Below are 18,767 nucleotides of genomic sequence, written 5' to 3' on the forward strand. Positions count from 1 at the left end.
AAATTCATAGTTCTACAAATCCAAACAAAGAAAACCAAAAGAAGTTACAAGGAAAAAGATAGAATTACTCCGTGAGTTGGAGATGGAGATGGAGAGCTTGAAATGTTGGAATCTTGAATCTTGGAAGCAAGCCTTCAAGGTGGACGATGGAGGATATGATATTCACGGCTCCTTCTTCTTCTCCTCTTTACTTGAAAATGCAGAACTAGAAGGCCAGAGAATGAAAAGAAATGAAACTAAGAACTAGAGAAAAATGGAGAGGAAATGGAGAGACAAAGAAGATGAAATGGATGAAGGAATGTGTTTTTCTTCTTTGTTGTAGCCTCTATTTATAGGCTACCAAACAAAACTATTTGGCCTCAAATAAATGATGATGGGTTAGGTTTGAGCATTTAAACATTAATGGAATTTGTTAGGTTTGAATATCTAAACACTAATGGAATTTGTTAGGTTTGAATACTTAAACACTTAATGGAATTTTTTAGGTTTTAGTCACTTTTTGCTCATTTTTTCTTCAATTAATTCTCCACAAAGACTTCAGATTTTGCCCGTGACTTCTTCATATTAAATGATCCACCATGAGTGTAGATCATGCTGTCAAATTTTTAGAACTTTTTTCCATTCCTATGGGCCGGAATCACTGCTGGACTCCTTACAGGTCCAGTTTTTCAATTTTGCTTCTGCAGAAAATTGGGCTGACTGTTTGAAGGCCTTTCACTTCTATTTGGCTCTTGCACTCTTCATAAGAAATGTTTCTTAGGATGTCTAGAATAGATCTGGAAGGTTTCAGCTCATTTGAAGTTCAGTTGGTCAGGTGGTCGCTCCTTCTTCCTTGCTTGGCTTGGTTTCTCCTAGCCGGAGTAGGAAAATGTGTAAAGTTGACCTTTTTAGTGCATTTCCATTTTTATCCATCATTTTATGGACCTAACACTTATTTCATCATCATCTACTCCAATGTACCTAAAAATAAAAATTGAATTAAAAATCGATTCGTTAAGGAATTAACTAAGCAAAATGTGAGGAATTAACTATTAAAATATCACATTAAAATGCTCCTATCAATGGTATTATGGTGACAGATTGGTGAGTCACATGCATGATCGATTACACCTCTGAGATGAACTTCTCTTTGATCCGCTGTCACACTGCAATGAACAAGCTTGCTCAGGAAGTCAATAACATGCAGAGTTATCCTCCTGGATTTCCTCGCAAGGACGCTGCTGCATCATACCATGAGGACCCTCTTTTGGAGACTGAAACCAGCCAAAGGGCTGCCACTCTCCACACGCTTCTCCTCCAACCAAAGGAATAACTGGAAGTACAAGTCTAGGCTGAAAGACTTTAAACATTAAGCGCTGCATGAGAGGCAACCCATTTAAACCGTAGCTGTGGAGGAGCCATCAAACGCAGATTTGCTTTCTTGAACTCTTCCTTCTCTTTTATTTTCATGAATTTTAAGTTGTTTTAGGTTTCGTTGCGATAACTTTCTCTTCTATGCTTGATTTATGCTTTGCATGCTTCATATTTGTTTATACATTGAGGACAATGCATGAATTAAGTATGGGGGAAGGATTATTGCTTTATTGTGTTTTTAGCAGTTAGTTTTTGTAGTCATATAAAGAAAGTTTTTAGTAGTTAGTTTTTGTAGTCATATAAAGAAAAAAAAATGTTTATAACAAAAGAAAATGTTGTGATACACTAAGGTATATTGGATTAAACATAGTCTTGAAAAAGGGTAGCTGTTTCAGTCCCATTGCACATCGAGACTCCCTGTTCCCGTACCTAAGTGTTGAAATTAAATTTAATTGTAAAAAAAAAATATTAAAAAAAAAAAATTGTTTTTTTCTTTGAGTCTTAGGATGTCTTTTAACTGTCTAGGATGAGCTTATATCTTTGAAATTAAGGCTAAAAGAGGATCACAAGATTGGGATAATATTTGATGATATTCTTTGGTTAATTATGATTGTAATACCCCGGAAAATCCAAATTAAATTCCGTGGTTTTTTTAGAAATGATTTCACGATAGTAGGAGCGAGTACGAAGCTTGGAAAAGTTGTGGAATTAGTTCGAACGATTTTATTTTCGAAAACGAACGTTTTTAGGGGGTCAACAAAGTTGACTTTTTATACGTTCAAAATTTGGGAAAACTTCCTTCATGAAAGTTGTAGAGCTCGTCGATACGAGTTCGTGGACATGTGGAACGCAATATTCAGAGTTCGTATGATTAAGTTATGAATATTTGAAAATTGGGAATTTTCTATAAATAGGAAAAATATCTGATTTTTTTTCATTAAGGACAAAAAATTTGTTTTTTTGCGGAATAGTCCCCCCTCTCTCTCTCTCTCTCGCGCAAAACCCTCCCCACCCTTGCCGACCCGCCGACCCGACCCGACGCCAGCGGCGCCGTCGCTCTTCCTCCGGCCACGACCCGGCCCTCCCCGAGGTCGCCTCGAGCCGCCCAGCCGCTCCCTGCCACCGCTTTGCCCCGCCGCTGCCCCCAGATGGAGATCGAAGACACCCCAGCTAGGTGAACCCGACCCGACCGGAAAACCATTTTTCCGGCGTTGCATGGGCCGATCGTCCCCATTTTCGTGATCTCCTCCTCATGCTGATCATCCCCATGTAAGCCTTTCATCACGATTTTTTGTATAGAACGCTAGATCATGGTTTGACTTTTTCGACGTCCCTGATTTAATCTGGAATCTGATCAGACGCTCCGGATTAATCCAACTTCAACGCTTGATCTAGGACGATCTAGGCCAAACCAGACTTAGCTCCAGGTATGGAAGTCGATCACCCTTTCATTTTGAACCAGTTTGTAGTTGGTCACTTTGCCATCTGAGGTGGTTGACCGGCGTTGACCGCCGCGTTGACCGCCCACTGACCACCGCTTGTGGCGGCGCATCAGACCATATTTCGAGTTTTCATTATCTAGGCGATGATCTATGCATCCATACGAGCGTTTTGATATATAACATGGTCATGTTAGAAAAGGTTGATAAATAGTGGATTTACGTTTCGACGTTACTATTTAACGTTTTTACGTTTATCTTCGGTTTACGATCTGTGAAGATCTGACCATCGGTTTTGCTTCAATTTTGGATATGTTGATTGTATGACTGTCCCGGTGACCTTGTGAGGTCACGGGCGAAGATCCGACCGTTGGATCTTCGTATAATTGAGAAATAGTGATTCGGAAGGCGATTCGTGAGAATCTGACCGTCGGATTTTCATATAATTTTGTGGAGATGTTAGTAAAGGCGATTCAGGAAGATCTGACCGTTGGATCTTCGTGATAATTTTGGAGGATGATCCTAAAGGCGATCCGTGAGGATCCGACCGTTGGATCATCATTAAATTCAGATCCGACCGTTGGATCATCGTTTAATTTGAATCTGAGCGTTGGATCGTCGTTTAATTACATATTTGAGTTGTTGGCTAAGTCAAGATCATTATTGGACTAGGTGATTGACGGTTTGAGTTGGTGGACGATTGTGGATCGTATTTTGAGCTGAATTGAAGACGCAGCGGGATTATCGAGGTGAGTAAACCTCACGTGGTTCATATTACGAACCCAATATATTTAATTGCTTTATTTTGCAATCATATGAACTATTGTTGGTGTATTAGACATTCCTGTGTGAATGTCTGTATATATATTATTACGTGAAATAATATGTATTGTTGGAGTTGTGTTGAGTTATTGTTGAGAAACAATATATTGTGAGAGGTGTTGAGTTTTATTGTTGAGGAACAATAAATTGTTGTGATCTGTGGAGATCACTAGGTCACGAGGTGACCATGGCATCTATTAGTGAATCACGCTCTCGTACCGGGCTGGTGGTTATTAATAGTACTAAATCGTAATCACGTCTGTGGCCGGACGAGTGGTTACGTTCAGTTAGAGCTCTAGTCTGTCTGCCAAATGTGGAGTGACCTTATGAGTGAAATTGAGAGTAACTCATAAGTGTCAATATATATATGGTAACCTTATGAGGGAAATTGAGAGTAACTCATAAGGGTCTATATATATATATGAGTCTGTCTACCAAATGTTGGGAAATCTTATGAGCGAATTTGAGAGTAACTCATAAGTGTCTATATATATATATGAGAGTGAGGGATCTTATGAGCTAAATTGAGAGTAACTCATAAGTGTCTACATATATATATGAGAGTGAGTGATCTTATGAGCTAAATTGAGAGTAACTCATAAGTGTCTATATGTATATATGAGAGTGAGAAAGTAACGTGGGTTTGTGGTAGTCTTGAAATCTAATAAATCAACAGTTCTTTCTTGTTTACTCATACTGGCTGTAAAAAGCTTACCGGGTTTTGTGTTGTTGCAACTCCCGGTACACTATTCAAATTGTGTAGCGGGTAATCCTACAGGACAGGAGAACCAGGACGGTGATCGTGCGGTTAGAGCAATTGTTAGAGTTTTACAACAATTGTAAGTTGTGAGGTGTGTTATGCTCATTTGAGCTTTATAATATATTGTGAGAGTGAATTGTAATAATGAACTCGAAGTTTCGAGATTTGGTTTTTTGTAATTGTAATTATTCAGGTTTCGGATTTGAATTTATTATTCAAAATTCGGGGCGTGACAGTTTGGTATCAGAGCGTAAGGTGCATATTTGGTGATGTGTCAATACCTTCCGAGTGATGGCCCGTCTGCAGCGGATCCCCATCGTGTGCTCTTTGGTATTGGCTAAGTCATTGGGTATGCGTGAGTGTTGGGAGTTGTTTAGGCCGCTAGGTCGTTTAGGGAACATGAATACATTCCCTATAGTATTGACTTGGTTAATATGAATTTGTATTTGACTTATACTGTGTTTTAAGTGTTATACAAGTATTAGCCAAGCATACTATACTCCTTAGGTGATGGATATTCGAAGGGGTTGTACTTAGAACCTTACAGTTGTCTTGTAGGTTCGTATGAGAATAAGTTCAGTGGCCGCGAGTTACAATCCTTGAGGAATAGGAACCTCTTGATTCAACTCTGTTAAGTCAACGAGGATTGTTTTATGGAAATGAGGTTCTTTTGATTGTTGAAGTGTTTGGTTGAAGGCATGGTCTGGACCTATGCTCGTCTGTAATGTGGATACGAGTATTAATCGATGGTAATTTTGCCTTTTTAAGTTGGATATACTAATGTTCTTGAATAGATTCTTGACTCATGTGGAGTTGTGAGTAGTGTTGCGGTTAGGGAAGGAATTATTGCGGTTACTTCTTCCTTGTGCTTGTAAGTTGTTAAGCAGGGTTTAAGGTGCGAGACAAGAATTTTATTTTGTGCTCGATGGTTAGAGAGGAGAGACCATTGTTTTGGGTTGTCGTTGAGTACTATAATTCCTTCAGAATCAGGATTGTTGGTAGAATTGGAATTAGTAGTAGTTTTGGTGATTCTGAATTTGAATTGAGTTCGCGAGATGTGTCTTATATACGTGGTTGATGTTACTTGCATCATTTTGGAACGATACGTTACGATTCACAAGGAAAACTGGATTTGAAATTTATTCATTTGAACACCATGGGTTGATGACCTGACCGTGACTTGTGAATATAGTTTTGTTCAAGTGAATGAAATTGAATTTTGTGGCCTTTGTGTGGTGAACTAGTTTTCTTAAGTTTTGGATCGTAGTATGGAGATGGGCTGCAGTGAATTTGAAGTTGTTGTGTGTTTTAAGTTTAAGTAGGCGGGACACTTAAAGTTTTGCAATGGAGTTGATTTTGGTGTAATTAATTGGGAGAGTTAGAATCAGTTCTTGTGAATGATGTTGGATGAGAGTGTGTGCCTTTGGTGATTGATTTTAGGTGTTATAGTTAAACGCAATTTCGGATATTGATTTTAGTGATTTTGTTAGGTATCCATAGTGGTTCAAGTGAATTACTATGTGATATGGAGTTTGATTTGATTTCTGAATCGCTAAATGTTAGGGATTGAATTGTGGTGAGTTTTTGTTGAAACAATTGATAGATGGAATTATCGAGATTCTATAAGAGTTGTAAGAGTAACTCTAAAAACGTGGGTTTTTCCTAGCTAACTCAGGATGTGTTTAGCTTTATAAATCCCTAATCCTATCGATGAAATTGTTGTGTTTGGTTTGACTCAGAGGATACTAGCTAGACCTCGATGCGACTTAATTGATTGTTGGATTCTTTTTGAGTGATTGTTTTTATTGCATCATTATGAAAGATGTGTGCAGTAGAGTTGTTTATGGTTTTGAAAACAGTATTGGGTGACCAAGGTTCGATCCTTGGTGTTGTTGTTGGTTAAACAAACAGGAAAGAAAACATGCACACCATCTTATTGAGTTTATATTACAAAAAAAAAAAAAAAAAGCGAGGACTATGCTATACTAAGCCTAGTCAGCAGCTCCGGATGGGTTGAGGCTGAGCTCAAGAGAAACGTTTGAGCCACTGTGGTAACCGCCTGAGCCACCAGAATAGTAACCAAAAGCGCTACCTTCCTCGGAAGTAGCCTTCAGGTTACCAAAGACGTCCTCGCCGTGCACGGGGAACAGAGGAAGAGTTTGAACCTCCTGGTGATCTCCTCCTCGTTGTTGCAGGGATGTTTGTCCTCCTGTTGTGCCAAAAGAGTTGTACTAGTATTAGTGTTGAAGTGTGAGGAAGAATATGAAACAGAATTTAAATCAAGAAATCCTTCATTACCAGTAGAATAGGTGGAACCAAAGTTGAGATCAATGGATCTACCATCATCAGTAGAACTAGTGGACCCAAAATTGATGTCAATGGATCCACCAGCTGGCCCAAAATTGATGTCGATGGATCCACCAGCACCAGTAGAACCAGTGGACCCAAAATTGAGATCAATGGATCTACCAGTACCAAGAGAACTAGTTCTCATGGGCACTGGAGCAGCCTGATTACACCTATTCATCTGCTTCTCTCGAGCCCTGACGTTCTGGAACCAAAAGTAAATGTTCTTACCCTCAACATACCCATACTGGTTCAGCTGGAGACAGATCTCGTGAATCTGCTCTGTAGTTGGGCACTTAAATCCCTTGACGTAGTAAAGATCCTTGAGGATTCTTATTTGTTCTGGAGTAGGAATCCACCTGGTACGGCTTCGCCAGAAATCCATGTTGGCACTACTTCCAGCTGCTTGGGTGTTTCCTCCCTCCTCTGTTGGTTGCTGTTGTTGTGGTTCCATTTGTTGCGGGGTTTGGAGCTCCATTAGTTGCAGAGTTCGTGGCTCTTGGGTCATGGGGTGAGAGGATGTGGAAATCGAGGAATACATGGTTTAGTGTTTGAGGGAGATTTTGTTAGAAGGATTGGAGTTGTTGAACTGGTGATTGGAGATCTGAGATTCTCAGAGGAAAGATGGGATCGAATCTTCAAATGGAAGAAAAGATCTGAGAAAGAAGGATTGAAGATTTGGAGGAAAAGATTGAAGATCTGAAAGTTCAGAGGAAAGATGGGATTGAATCAACTAGATGGGAGAGAAGATCAGAAGAGAAGGATTGAAATTGATGAAGAAAGGATTTGAGAAGAGAAAGGCTGAAGAGTTGAGAGAGAAAGGCTTGAGCTCGGAAGAAAATTTCTTTTCTTTTGGAGTGAACAGTTTTTCCCCAGAATGCACCTATTTATAGAACAAGGTGAGCAGATCTCCACCGTTGGATGAACGATCTCAGAATTTGAATCCACGCGTTGGATTAAAGTCATCCGAAAACCCGGAAAAGTTGTTGGCGCGTGGAGAGCGTGTAAGGGGACAGGCCGAACCTCGAGATGCTGTGGCAGACAGCTTTAGCCGAAAGCAGATTTGACTGCCGTAAATCACGGAAGGGATAAGCCGTGACACAAGTGGGCCGTACTTGGGCCTGTCTCGGATCAAGGCATCACTGTAGCTGTGGGTGGAGGCCTGATGGGCCGAGTTTCAGAAACAGTTTTGGACATGATGGGCCGAGTTTCTGAAACAGTTTTGGATACGTTGGGCTGGGTTTCTGCAACAGTCTTGGATGTTTTGGGCCGAATTGTTGAAACAGTTGAAACAGTTGGTTTAAATAAAAGGATTGGTATGGATAATAACGTGAGCAGCCGTGCTCGAGTGGTTGAGTGTACAGTTCGTGTACAAGAGGTCTGAGGTTCGAACCTCGCCTCTCGTTTATTTTTATTATGTTCGTTTATGACATAATAAGTATAAAATTTGTACACATTATATTAAGCACAGCTTGTGCTCCAGTGGTTGGGGGACAAAGGTTTCGTGCGGCAGGTTGAGGTTTCGAACCTTGCCTTCCCCGTTATTTCATTTATGTCACTTATGACATAATAAATATAACACGTGAGCATATATTAATGAAGGCAGCTCTTGCTTCAGTGGTTGGGAGCAAAACCTTCGTGTTTGAGGTCGGGAGTTCGAACCCTACCTCTTACAAATATTTTTGGGTCTCGTATATGCTTGATATACGGACGTATATACGGTATGTACGGTATACATACGTATATACGGTCTGTACAGTATGCATACGTATATACAGTTGTACGGTATGCATACGTATACACGATCTGTACGGTATGTATACGTATATACGGTATGTACAATTTCATACCGTAGCCGAGCTGGAAGTTGGTGGGCCGATTGGTAGGCCCAAATAGTAAGCCCAATTGTTCGGCCCGAATAGTAGGCCCAAATGTTAAACCCAAAGTGGTTTGGGCCGGTTCGAAATGTGGATGGTTCGGTTTCTTCGGCCCAATTGGCCAGCCCTAGTGCTTAGCCCAAGGATTGAGCAAGCCCAAGTCATCATCATTGGGTGACATAATTAATTGGCGTGCTTTTGGGGATGATTTGTTTTGAGTGATGCATCTCTATGGTTGTGAAGAGTGGTGCATGCTTAAGTTTTACTATGGAGATTTACCGTGATGCTAATTGAGTAGCGAAACACTTTGTGGGAGTGTTTACTGTGCTTGTATGCCAGTACAGAGTGAGGATCTATGAGATGATCCATGTGACGATTTTGTGTATGTGATGTGGAGTGTTGTTGAGCAGTTGTTGTGTGAGTTTACGTTTGTGATGAAAGGATTTAGTGGCCATAGGAATGTATTTTTATACAAAGGTTGAGGCTTTGTAGATTACTACAGCTTTGGGAAAGATGGAGATTCGATGGTTAGGTCAACCTTAATCAAGAGGAATTGACTTACGCTCAAATTTCGGGACGAAATTTCTTTAAGGAGGGTAGACTGTAATACCCCGGAAAATCCAAATTAAATTCCGTGGTTTTTTTAGAAATGATTTCACGATAGTAGGAGCGAGTACGAAGCTTGGAAAAGTTGTGGAATTAGTTCGAACGATTTTATTTTCGAAAACGAACGTTTTTAGGGGGTCAACAAAGTTGACTTTTTATACGTTCAAAATTTGGGAAAACTTCCTTCATGAAAGTTGTAGAGCTCGTCGATACGAGTTCGTGGACATTTGGAACGCAATATTCAGAGTTCGTATGATTAAGTTATGAATATTTGAAAATTGGGAATTTTCTATAAATAGGAAAAATATCTGATTTTTTTTCATTAAGGACAAAAAATTTGTTTTTTTGCGGAATAGTCCCCCCTCTCTCTCTCTCTCTCGCGCAAAACCCTCCCCACCCTTGCCGACCCGCCGACCCGACCCGACGCCAGCGGCGCCGTCGCTCTTCCTCCGGCCACGACCCGGCCCTCCCCGAGGTCGCCTCGAGCCGCCCAGCCGCTCCCTGCCACCGCCTTGCCCCGCCGCTGCCCCCAGATGGAGATCGAAGACACCCCAGCTAGGTGAACCCGACCCGACCGGAAAACCATTTTTCCGGCGTTGCATGGGCCGATCGTCCCCATTTTCGTGATCTCCTCCTCATGCTGATCATCCCCATGTAAGCCTTTCATCACGATTTTTTGTATAGAACGCTAGATCATGGTTTGACTTTTTCGACGTCCCTGATTTAATCTGGAATCTGATCAGACGCTCCGGATTAATCCAACTTCAACGCTTGATCTAGGACGATCTAGGCCAAACCAGACTTAGCTCCAGGTATGGAAGTCGATCACCCTTTCATTTTGAACCAGTTTGTAGTTGGTCACTTTGCCATCTGAGGTGGTTGACCGGAGTTGACCGCCGCGTTGACCGCCCACTGACCACCGCTTGTGGCGGCGCATCAGACCATATTTCGAGTTTTCATTATCTAGGCGATGATCTATGCATCCATACGAGCGTTTTGATATATAACATGGTCATGTTAGAAAAGGTTGATAAATAGTGGATTTACGTTTCGACGTTACTATTTAACGTTTTTACGTTTATCTTCGGTTTACGATCTGTGAAGATCTGACCATCGGTTTTGCTTCAATTTTGGATATGTTGATCGTATGACTGTCCCGGTGACCTTGTGAGGTCACGGGCGAAGATCCGACCGTTGGATCTTCGTATAATTGAGAAATAGTGATTCGGAAGGCGATTCGTGAGAATCTGACCGTCGGATTTTCATATAATTTTGTGGAGATGTTAGTAAAGGCGATTCAGGAAGATCTGACCGTTGGATCTTCGTGATAATTTTGGAGGATGATCCTAAAGGCGATCCGTGAGGATCCGACCGTTGGATCATCATTAAATTCAGATCCGACCGTTGGATCATCGTTTAATTTGAATCTGAGCGTTGGATCGTCGTTTAATTACATATTTGAGTTGTTGGCTAAGTCAAGATCATTATTGGACTAGGTGATTGACGGTTTGAGTTGGTGGACGATTGTGGATCGTATTTTGAGCTGAATTGAAGACGCAGCGGGATTATCGAGGTGAGTAAACCTCACGTGGTTCATATTACGAACCCAATATATTTAATTGCTTTATTTTGCAATCATATGAACTATTGTTGGTGTATTAGACATTCCTGTGTGAATGTCTGTATATATATTATTACGTGAAATAATATGTATTGTTGGAGTTGTGTTGAGTTATTGTTGAGAAACAATATATTGTGAGAGGTGTTGAGTTTTATTGTTGAGGAACAATAAATTGTTGTGATCTGTGGAGATCACTAGGTCACGAGGTGACCATGGCATCTATTAGTGAATCACGCTCTCGTACCGGGCTGGTGGTTATTAATAGTACTAAATCGTAATCACGTCTGTGGCCGGACGAGTGGTTACGTTCAGTTAGAGCTCTAGTCTGTCTGCCAAATGTGGAGTGACCTTATGAGTGAAATTGAGAGTAACTCATAAGTGTCAATATATATATGGTAACCTTATGAGGGAAATTGAGAGTAACTCATAAGGGTCTATATATATATATGAGTCTGTCTACCAAATGTTGGGAAATCTTATGAGCGAATTTGAGAGTAACTCATAAGTGTCTATATATATATATGAGAGTGAGGGATCTTATGAGCTAAATTGAGAGTAACTCATAAGTGTCTACATATATATATGAGAGTGAGTGATCTTATGAGCTAAATTGAGAGTAACTCATAAGTGTCTATATATATATATGAGAGTGAGAAAGTAACGTGGGTTTGTGGTAGTCTTGAAATCTAATAAATCAACAGTTCTTTCTTGTTTACTCATACTGGCTGTAAAAAGCTTACCGGGTTTTGTGTTGTTGCAACTCCCGGTACACTATTCAAATTGTGTAGCGGGTAATCCTACAGGACAGGAGAACCAGGACGGTGATCGTGCGGTTAGAGCAATTGTTAGAGTTTTACAACAATTGTAAGTTGTGAGGTGTGTTATGCTCATTTGAGCTTTATAATATATTGTGAGAGTGAATTGTAATAATGAACTCGAAGTTTCGAGATTTGGTTTTTTGTAATTGTAATTATTCAGGTTTCGGATTTGAATTTATTATTCAAAATTCGGGGCGTGACAATGATTTATGAAAAGCATATGAATGTGTAGTAGATATGGTGCATGCGTAACTGTGGTACAGAATATGAACATGTGGATGATAAGTTATGATTCATAATAACCCTTGTGAGAATTTGAGCCATGTGCCCTTTCTTTGTTGAGTGATTAATGAAAAAAATGAATTATACTCTTATTTTCTTGGCGATGATTTTGTTGATCTCATTATTCTTTCATCTTGATTGATTACATGCCATAGATTAAGTTTGATGGACTAGAGAATACTAGAATTCACTTTTATGCTTGTTGAAACTTTTATCAATACATGTCCCTGATTTCGGAAAGGATTAAAGGCACTTAGGATTTTTACCACCATAGCCAAATATAGCCTGTGTCCTTATTTGTGCCCGTCATGGGACTCCCCTAGTTTAACCATTTTGAGCCTACATTGAGCCTTTTTATTTCATCACCATCAAAATTCCTTAATCCTTAACCTTAGTATAGTTATATCTTTACCCTTTGTTCTAAAGACTTAGTGGAGGATATTTTTGAGACTTTACTTGGAGTTTTGGCGTCAAGAAAGACTTTTGAAGACATGAAGAAGTTCAAGTGTGAAGGTAGACTTGTCCATATGTAATGTTTGTATGTATTTGCCGGAAAAAAAAAATGAAATCGAAAGAAAAAAAAAAGAAAAAAAAGAATATTACGGCAATATAAAAAAAAAAAAAAAAAGTTGTGTTATTGTTTATGTTTATGGATTTTAGTCCCCTAACTTAGTGGATTTGGAGTTTGTTTTAAAGTGAAGGCCCATTGTTGAGAAATTTGGTCTTTGTCCAATTCACACTTGTTCAAGAGAATGTTAGAATGAAACATAGGCCCAACATGATGCCACTTGGCCCCTTTATAAAGCTTTGGAGGATACATGGCGTCATGTTTGCATGGTGGATTCGAAATTTAGTCTCTCTACATTAATAAGTGCTCCACTAGGTTTTTAGGATACTTTGTGATTTTCCTATCCCTTTGTTTCTTTAAACCTTAAGCTTTGGCCCCATTACAACCTTTTATAAAGACCTTTTTTATCCTTAAAATGGGGCAGCCTTTGATTTGTGGAGATGAGTTATAACTGTTGAACTTATGGCTTCGGTTTATTCGTGCATGTAGTTGATATCTTTCATGAGATCTTGAAAAATTATATTCACAAAGTGCTTTTCATTTCTTATATATGTGAGCTATTTGATTGCCTCAAAATATTTTCTCTCACATATAATTGAGTGATTATAAGCTTTTAAGCATGAGCCTTGAATCTGAGAGAAGAAAGAGTGATATATCCATGTGAGGTTTGAATCATGACTTGTTTGAAATATGTTGAGCTCCACCCATCGCCATTGTTTACCCCCAAGTCTTACATGCTTATATGTGGATTATATTTTGTAATTAGCTCTTGAATATCTTGATGATGTGATTCTTGGTTAAGTGCTAATCTTGGTGACTTGAAAGTATGAGATTTCTGAGACAATATGTTAAAGGGCAATAGAGGTCTTTGTGATGTCAACAACTTGGTCTTTGTCTTTGAATTTAGTTTTTGTTTTAGTCTTTTATGTGTGACGTTTTTCTTCTTTGTGTTTTGCTTTGTGTTTTACGTTTTTGGTTTCTTTGAGTCTTTGTGTTTTTGTTTCCATACTTAGTCAATTTTTCGTTGGTTTCTTTCTTTTGTGTCTTAGTCTTTTTGGTTTGTTAGTTTTTGATTTTGCTAAGGGACTAGCAAAAATTAAGTGTGGGGGAATTTGATAAGAGCGTAAAATGTGACGTTTATAATGTTTAAACTCTATATTTTGCTAAGTTATTTCCTTTATCTTGATCAATTTAACTTAGTTAGTGTTTTACAAGTAAAATTAAGTCTCAAAGTCCAAAAATGGCTAAGGAGAGCATACAAGGCGTGAAAATGGAAAGAAATGAAGAAATTGAGTTCTACTCATACTAGGAGACCTGTGGAAGCTAGGAGAAGTGTATAGAACATCCATGAAGCATCTAAAAGTCTCAAGAAGATCATTACCAAATTGGACACAAGTTGTGCTTTAAAAGTCAAATCCATTACAGATTCGGAATCTGCCTGTGCAGATCAGTCAAATTCAACAGAGCCCTGAGGACAGCTCTGAACTCAGAAAATTATGATCTATATATGGTTGGAAAGCTACGGATGTCTAGTTTTCAGAACGTTTTACAGCGCATCAATATCTATTTGGGAAAATTTCGCAAACAGTACACCAAGTAAAGGCTACTAATAATTCTTATACATAAAGTTCCAAACCAAACATTTCGGTACACGAAATCTGAAACTCGACCCACTATCAGTACACGACGTCAATTTTTTACACCAAAATGTCCATTATGCCCTCAGTTCTTTTTTTTTTTAATAAATTTTTTTTTCTGTTATTTTTTTTTCCTTCGTTTTTTCTGTTTTTTTTTTCCTTCATTTTTTCTGTTTTTTTTTCCTTCATTTTTTTTCCTTCTTTTTTTCTATTTTTTTTTTTCTGTTATTTTTTTTCCTTTGTTTTATCTGTTTTTTTTTTCTATTATTTTTTTCCTTCATTTTTTCTGTTTTTTTTTCTATTATTTTTTTTCCTTAATTTTTTCTGTTATTTTTTTTTTCTTCCTTCGTTTTTTTTCCTTCATTTTTATCTCTTTCTTTCTTTTCACATGACTAAATATTGGCTGAGTTACAAATATAAGCTGTAGGACCATAAATCTCACCAATTGGAGGGCAAGGGCGGCATTGGAAGCGAGGGAGTGAGCGTGGAGGTGAGGAAGGCGGCGTTGGAAGCGAGGGAGTGAGCCCGGAAGAAGGAAGAAGAAAGAGATAAAAACAAAGGAAAAAAAATAACAAAAAAAACGAAGGAAAAAAAATAATAGAAAAAAATAACAGAAAAAACGAAGGAAAAAAAAATAACAGAAAAAAAGAAGGAAAAAAATAATAGAAAAAAATAACAGAAAAAACGAAGGAAAAAAAATAACAGAAAAAAAGAAGGAAAAAAAATAATAGAAAAAAAATAACAGAAAAAAAAATTATTAAAAAAAAAACTGAGGGCATAATGGACATTTTGGTGTCAAAAATTGACGTCGTGTACTGATAGTGGGTCGAGTTTCAGATTTCGTGTACCGAAATGTTTGGTTTGGAACTTTATGTATAAGAATTATTAGTGGTCTTTACTTAGTGTACTGTTTATGAAATTTTCCCTATCTATTTTTTTGAAGAAGTTATGACGGTTTTAGTGTACTGAGGTCAAGTCTGCCGGAAATCTGTTTTGTGTCAAAGAAGTTCTAACTCAATTTGGTTTCTACAACCTAAAAGAGATATTTAGGGAGTTCTAAATCAAATTGATTTATACTTGCTTGTGGCAGATTCCTGTTGATCAAATTATGAAGCCATAATCATGACACCAAGGCTATAAATAAAGAGAGGAGGGTGACCAAAAAAAACAGATCATAATCAAACAATTTTCTATCTTCTTCCTCTATCCATTTTCTCTCCATTCTCTAGTTCATCTTCTACGTTTCAAGCAAGGTAAGGAACAAGGAAGAAGAAACCATGAGCATCATATCCCTCCATCATCCACCTTGAAGCCGTGAGTTTTGAAGCTTGCTTCCAATATTCAAGAGTTCAAACGTTCAAGTTCTTCATCGCCATCTCCATTCACGGTGTAATTCAACCTCTTCCTTTGTAATCACTTTTGATTTTTCCTTGCTTGATTTCGTTGGTTATGTCTAGTTAACAATAACATTGAGGCAAAGTTTAAGCCTAATTCTTATGATTGAATAAAAGTTTTCGATTCCTATATTTGTGATTCCAAAGTTGCTTATGTGAGATTGTTCAATTAAATTTGCTTGATTGGTATCCTTTATGTGTTTATCTTATGTGGTTCGAAACATCTAGGGTTTACATATGATTGTTGCTAGATTTAAGAACATGATTCACCTAATTGTTTTGTGAACTTGAATCAAAAGTAGTAAAGGCTTTGAACAAGAGTCGAATTTAATTGAAAAGGATTGCAATTAGATGAACTTATTCATACTAAGTTGTACACTTAAGTTGATAACCTTTCTCTTTGTTCTTCATGCGTTAAACATGTTTTGATGATCTAGCTTTCTAGAATTTGATTGCATGTTTGATAGGATTGGTCTTTGTGCTTTCACTTAGGTTAATTAGTGATGGAAAGTAAAATATGGGAAATCATTTGCTTTGAATGTTTCACATGATCAACTTCTTTCTCATGACTTAGATGAACAATTATAGGGTTGAATCGAATTTGATTATGGAATTGGTTTTGATCTTTGTTTCATATGTTCCATTCTTGTATTTGTGTTTATATATTTTCTTGACTTTGTTTCTTTTAATTTTCGAAAAACCTAAATCAAACCCCCCCCCCCCAAAAAAACCTTTCTTTGATTTCGTGATATGTGTTCTTGTATATAAGTTTGCGTTTTTAGTTTTTCGTACTTGTAAATATTTCAAATATAATCTGAAAATACCTTAAAAAAATTAGTGAACTTTGTTTAGTTTTTAGGTTTAAAGTTTCAGTTCATGTGTGTTTTTTTAGTTAGTCTTGTGTTAGAATTAGTTTTTATTTAGATTTTGTGTTTGTGCTTTATTTATTTGTATTTACTTTTATATTCCTGTTCTTTGTTTCAACTTGGTAAATAATACTTTATATTTATACACAATTCTTTATTTGTTTATGAAATTACAAGTGTACCCTCAATCCCCGGCTTGAACGATCTCTACTTATTCTATACTAACGATGACATTTTACAGGGTTAAATTGACACTCATTTTGAGCGTATCACTAACTCTTTAGCTAACTTTCTCTTTAACTCATATTCCTTGGACCTTGTTCAATCAAATATTAAATATAAGCAATGAACAATAAACTTGCCCTTAATAATAATTTCATCAAAATGATTGTGTTAGGACACAACTCCTTCAATCTCCCACTTGTACTAAACCCAATCAGCCATGAAACGTACACCCATCTTCTCAAGATGTCGTTCTAACTTTACTTGTGATAAAGGCTTAGTGAATGGATCCGATATGTTATCAACAGATGCTACTTTGAGAATGTTAATGTCTCCACGATTAACAATCTCCCTTATGATATGGAAACGTCTTTCGATGTGTTTGGATTTTTGATGAGACCTTGGTTCCTTGGCTCGAGCAATTGCCCCATTGTTGTCACAGTAAAGTGGAATCGGTGACTCAATGGTAGGAACAACATCAAGTTCAGTGATGAACTTTTTCATCGAAACTGCTTCCTTTGCAGCCTCTGCAGCTGCAATGAATTCTACCTCAGTAGTGGAATCTGCAATAACGCTTTGTTTGCAGCTTCTCCAATTTACTGCACCTCAATTCAAGGTGAAGACAAATCCTGATGTGGATTTTTTGTCATTCATATCAGATTGAAAATCTGAGTCTGTGTATGCTTCCACTTGCAACTCTGATTGCAAATCACCACCTCCATAAACGAGGAATAAATCTTTAGTCCTTCTCAAGTATTTGAGGATATTCTTAACAGCATTCCAATATTCTAAACCTGGATTGGACTGATATCGACTGGTTATGCTTACGCCATAACTAATATCAGGTTTAGTGCTTAGCATCGCATACATGAGGCTCCCTATTGCAAACGCATAGGGGATTTTGCTCATCTTTTGCAATTCCTCAATCGTTTGTGGGAACATTTTTTTAGAAAGGTGAATCCCATGTCTGACAGGCAGAAAACCCTTCCTAGATTGTTCCATGTGAAATCTATTCAGCACTTTGTCTATGTACAAGGATTGAGATAATCCAATTAATCTTTTTGATCTGTCTCTATAGATCTTTATTTCTAGTACATAGGCAGCTTCTCCAAGATCCTTCATAAGGAAGGTCTTGGACAACCAAACTTTAATTGAAGATAACATTCCTACATCATTCCCAAAGAGTAGGATGTCATATACATAAAGTACTAGGAACACAACAGCACTCCCACTGACCTTCTTGTAAACACAAGGTTCATCCATGTTTTGTGTGAAACCAAAAGATTTGACTGCATCATCAAAACAGATGTTCCAACTCCTTGAAGCTTGCTTGAGTCCATAGATGGACCTATGAGGCTTACACACTTTATGAATGTCATCTTTAGACGCAAAGCCTTCAGGTTGATCCATATAAAGCTCTTCCTCAAGGTTGCCATTCAGAAAGGCAGTCTTTACGTCCATTTGCCATATCTCATAATCATAGTGAGCAACTATAGCAAATAATATCCTAATGGATTTAACCATGGCAACATGAGAGAACGTATCTTCATAGTCTATGCCATCTCTTTGCTTATAGCCCTTTGCCACCAACCTAGCTTTGTAGGTTTCTATTTTACCATCTGAGCCTATCTTTTTCTTGAAGACCCATTTGTTTCCAATTGGTCTAATACCAGGTGGAGGGTCAACGAGAATCCAGACTTGATTGGTATACATAGAGTCAATCTCGGATTCCATGGCTTCTTGCCATTTCTTTGAGTCAATGTCTGACATTGCTTCATTATAACTAGAAGGATCATGCAGGTTTTTGATTGTCACCAAGGAGATTTAACTCCCCAAGGCTTTCATGACGTAAACCATACCTCTTAGGAGGTATCCTGATCCTAGTAGATCTTCTTGGAGTTTGTGTTATAGTTGGTTCAGGAAGTTGTTCATCGGGAGATGAAGTGTTTGTTTGTGGCTTGTTGGACACTTCCTTGAGTTCTATCATTTGCTCAACATTTCTATCAAGGACATAGTCTCTTTCAAGGAAAGTGGCATTTCTGCTAACAAACACTTTTTGTTTTTCAGGTTGATAGAAATAACATCCTAAATATTTTTAGGATGGGCTAAATACTAGTTAGTACCCTGTGATTTAGGTCCAAAATCAATTTAGTCCC

General features: G+C 38.0%; 1 long non-coding RNA gene across 1 annotated transcript in view; it reads left to right on the top strand.

The window, feature by feature from the left end:
* Positions 1 to 9,564: 9,564 nt before the first annotated feature.
* The window catches only part of LOC133739951 (uncharacterized), a 63,661-nt gene continuing 54,458 nt past the window's right edge, over positions 9,565 to 18,767 (top strand). The window contains exons 1-2 of the long non-coding RNA XR_009860923.1: positions 9,565 to 9,857; positions 9,947 to 10,015. This is a non-coding gene — a long non-coding RNA (uncharacterized LOC133739951). The remainder of the gene's footprint in view (positions 9,858 to 9,946; positions 10,016 to 18,767) is intronic.

The sequence above is a fragment of the Rosa rugosa genome, chromosome 3 (genome assembly GCF_958449725.1).
Source record: "Rosa rugosa chromosome 3, drRosRugo1.1, whole genome shotgun sequence".
In the NCBI taxonomy this organism is placed as follows: Eukaryota; Viridiplantae; Streptophyta; class Magnoliopsida; order Rosales; family Rosaceae; genus Rosa; species Rosa rugosa.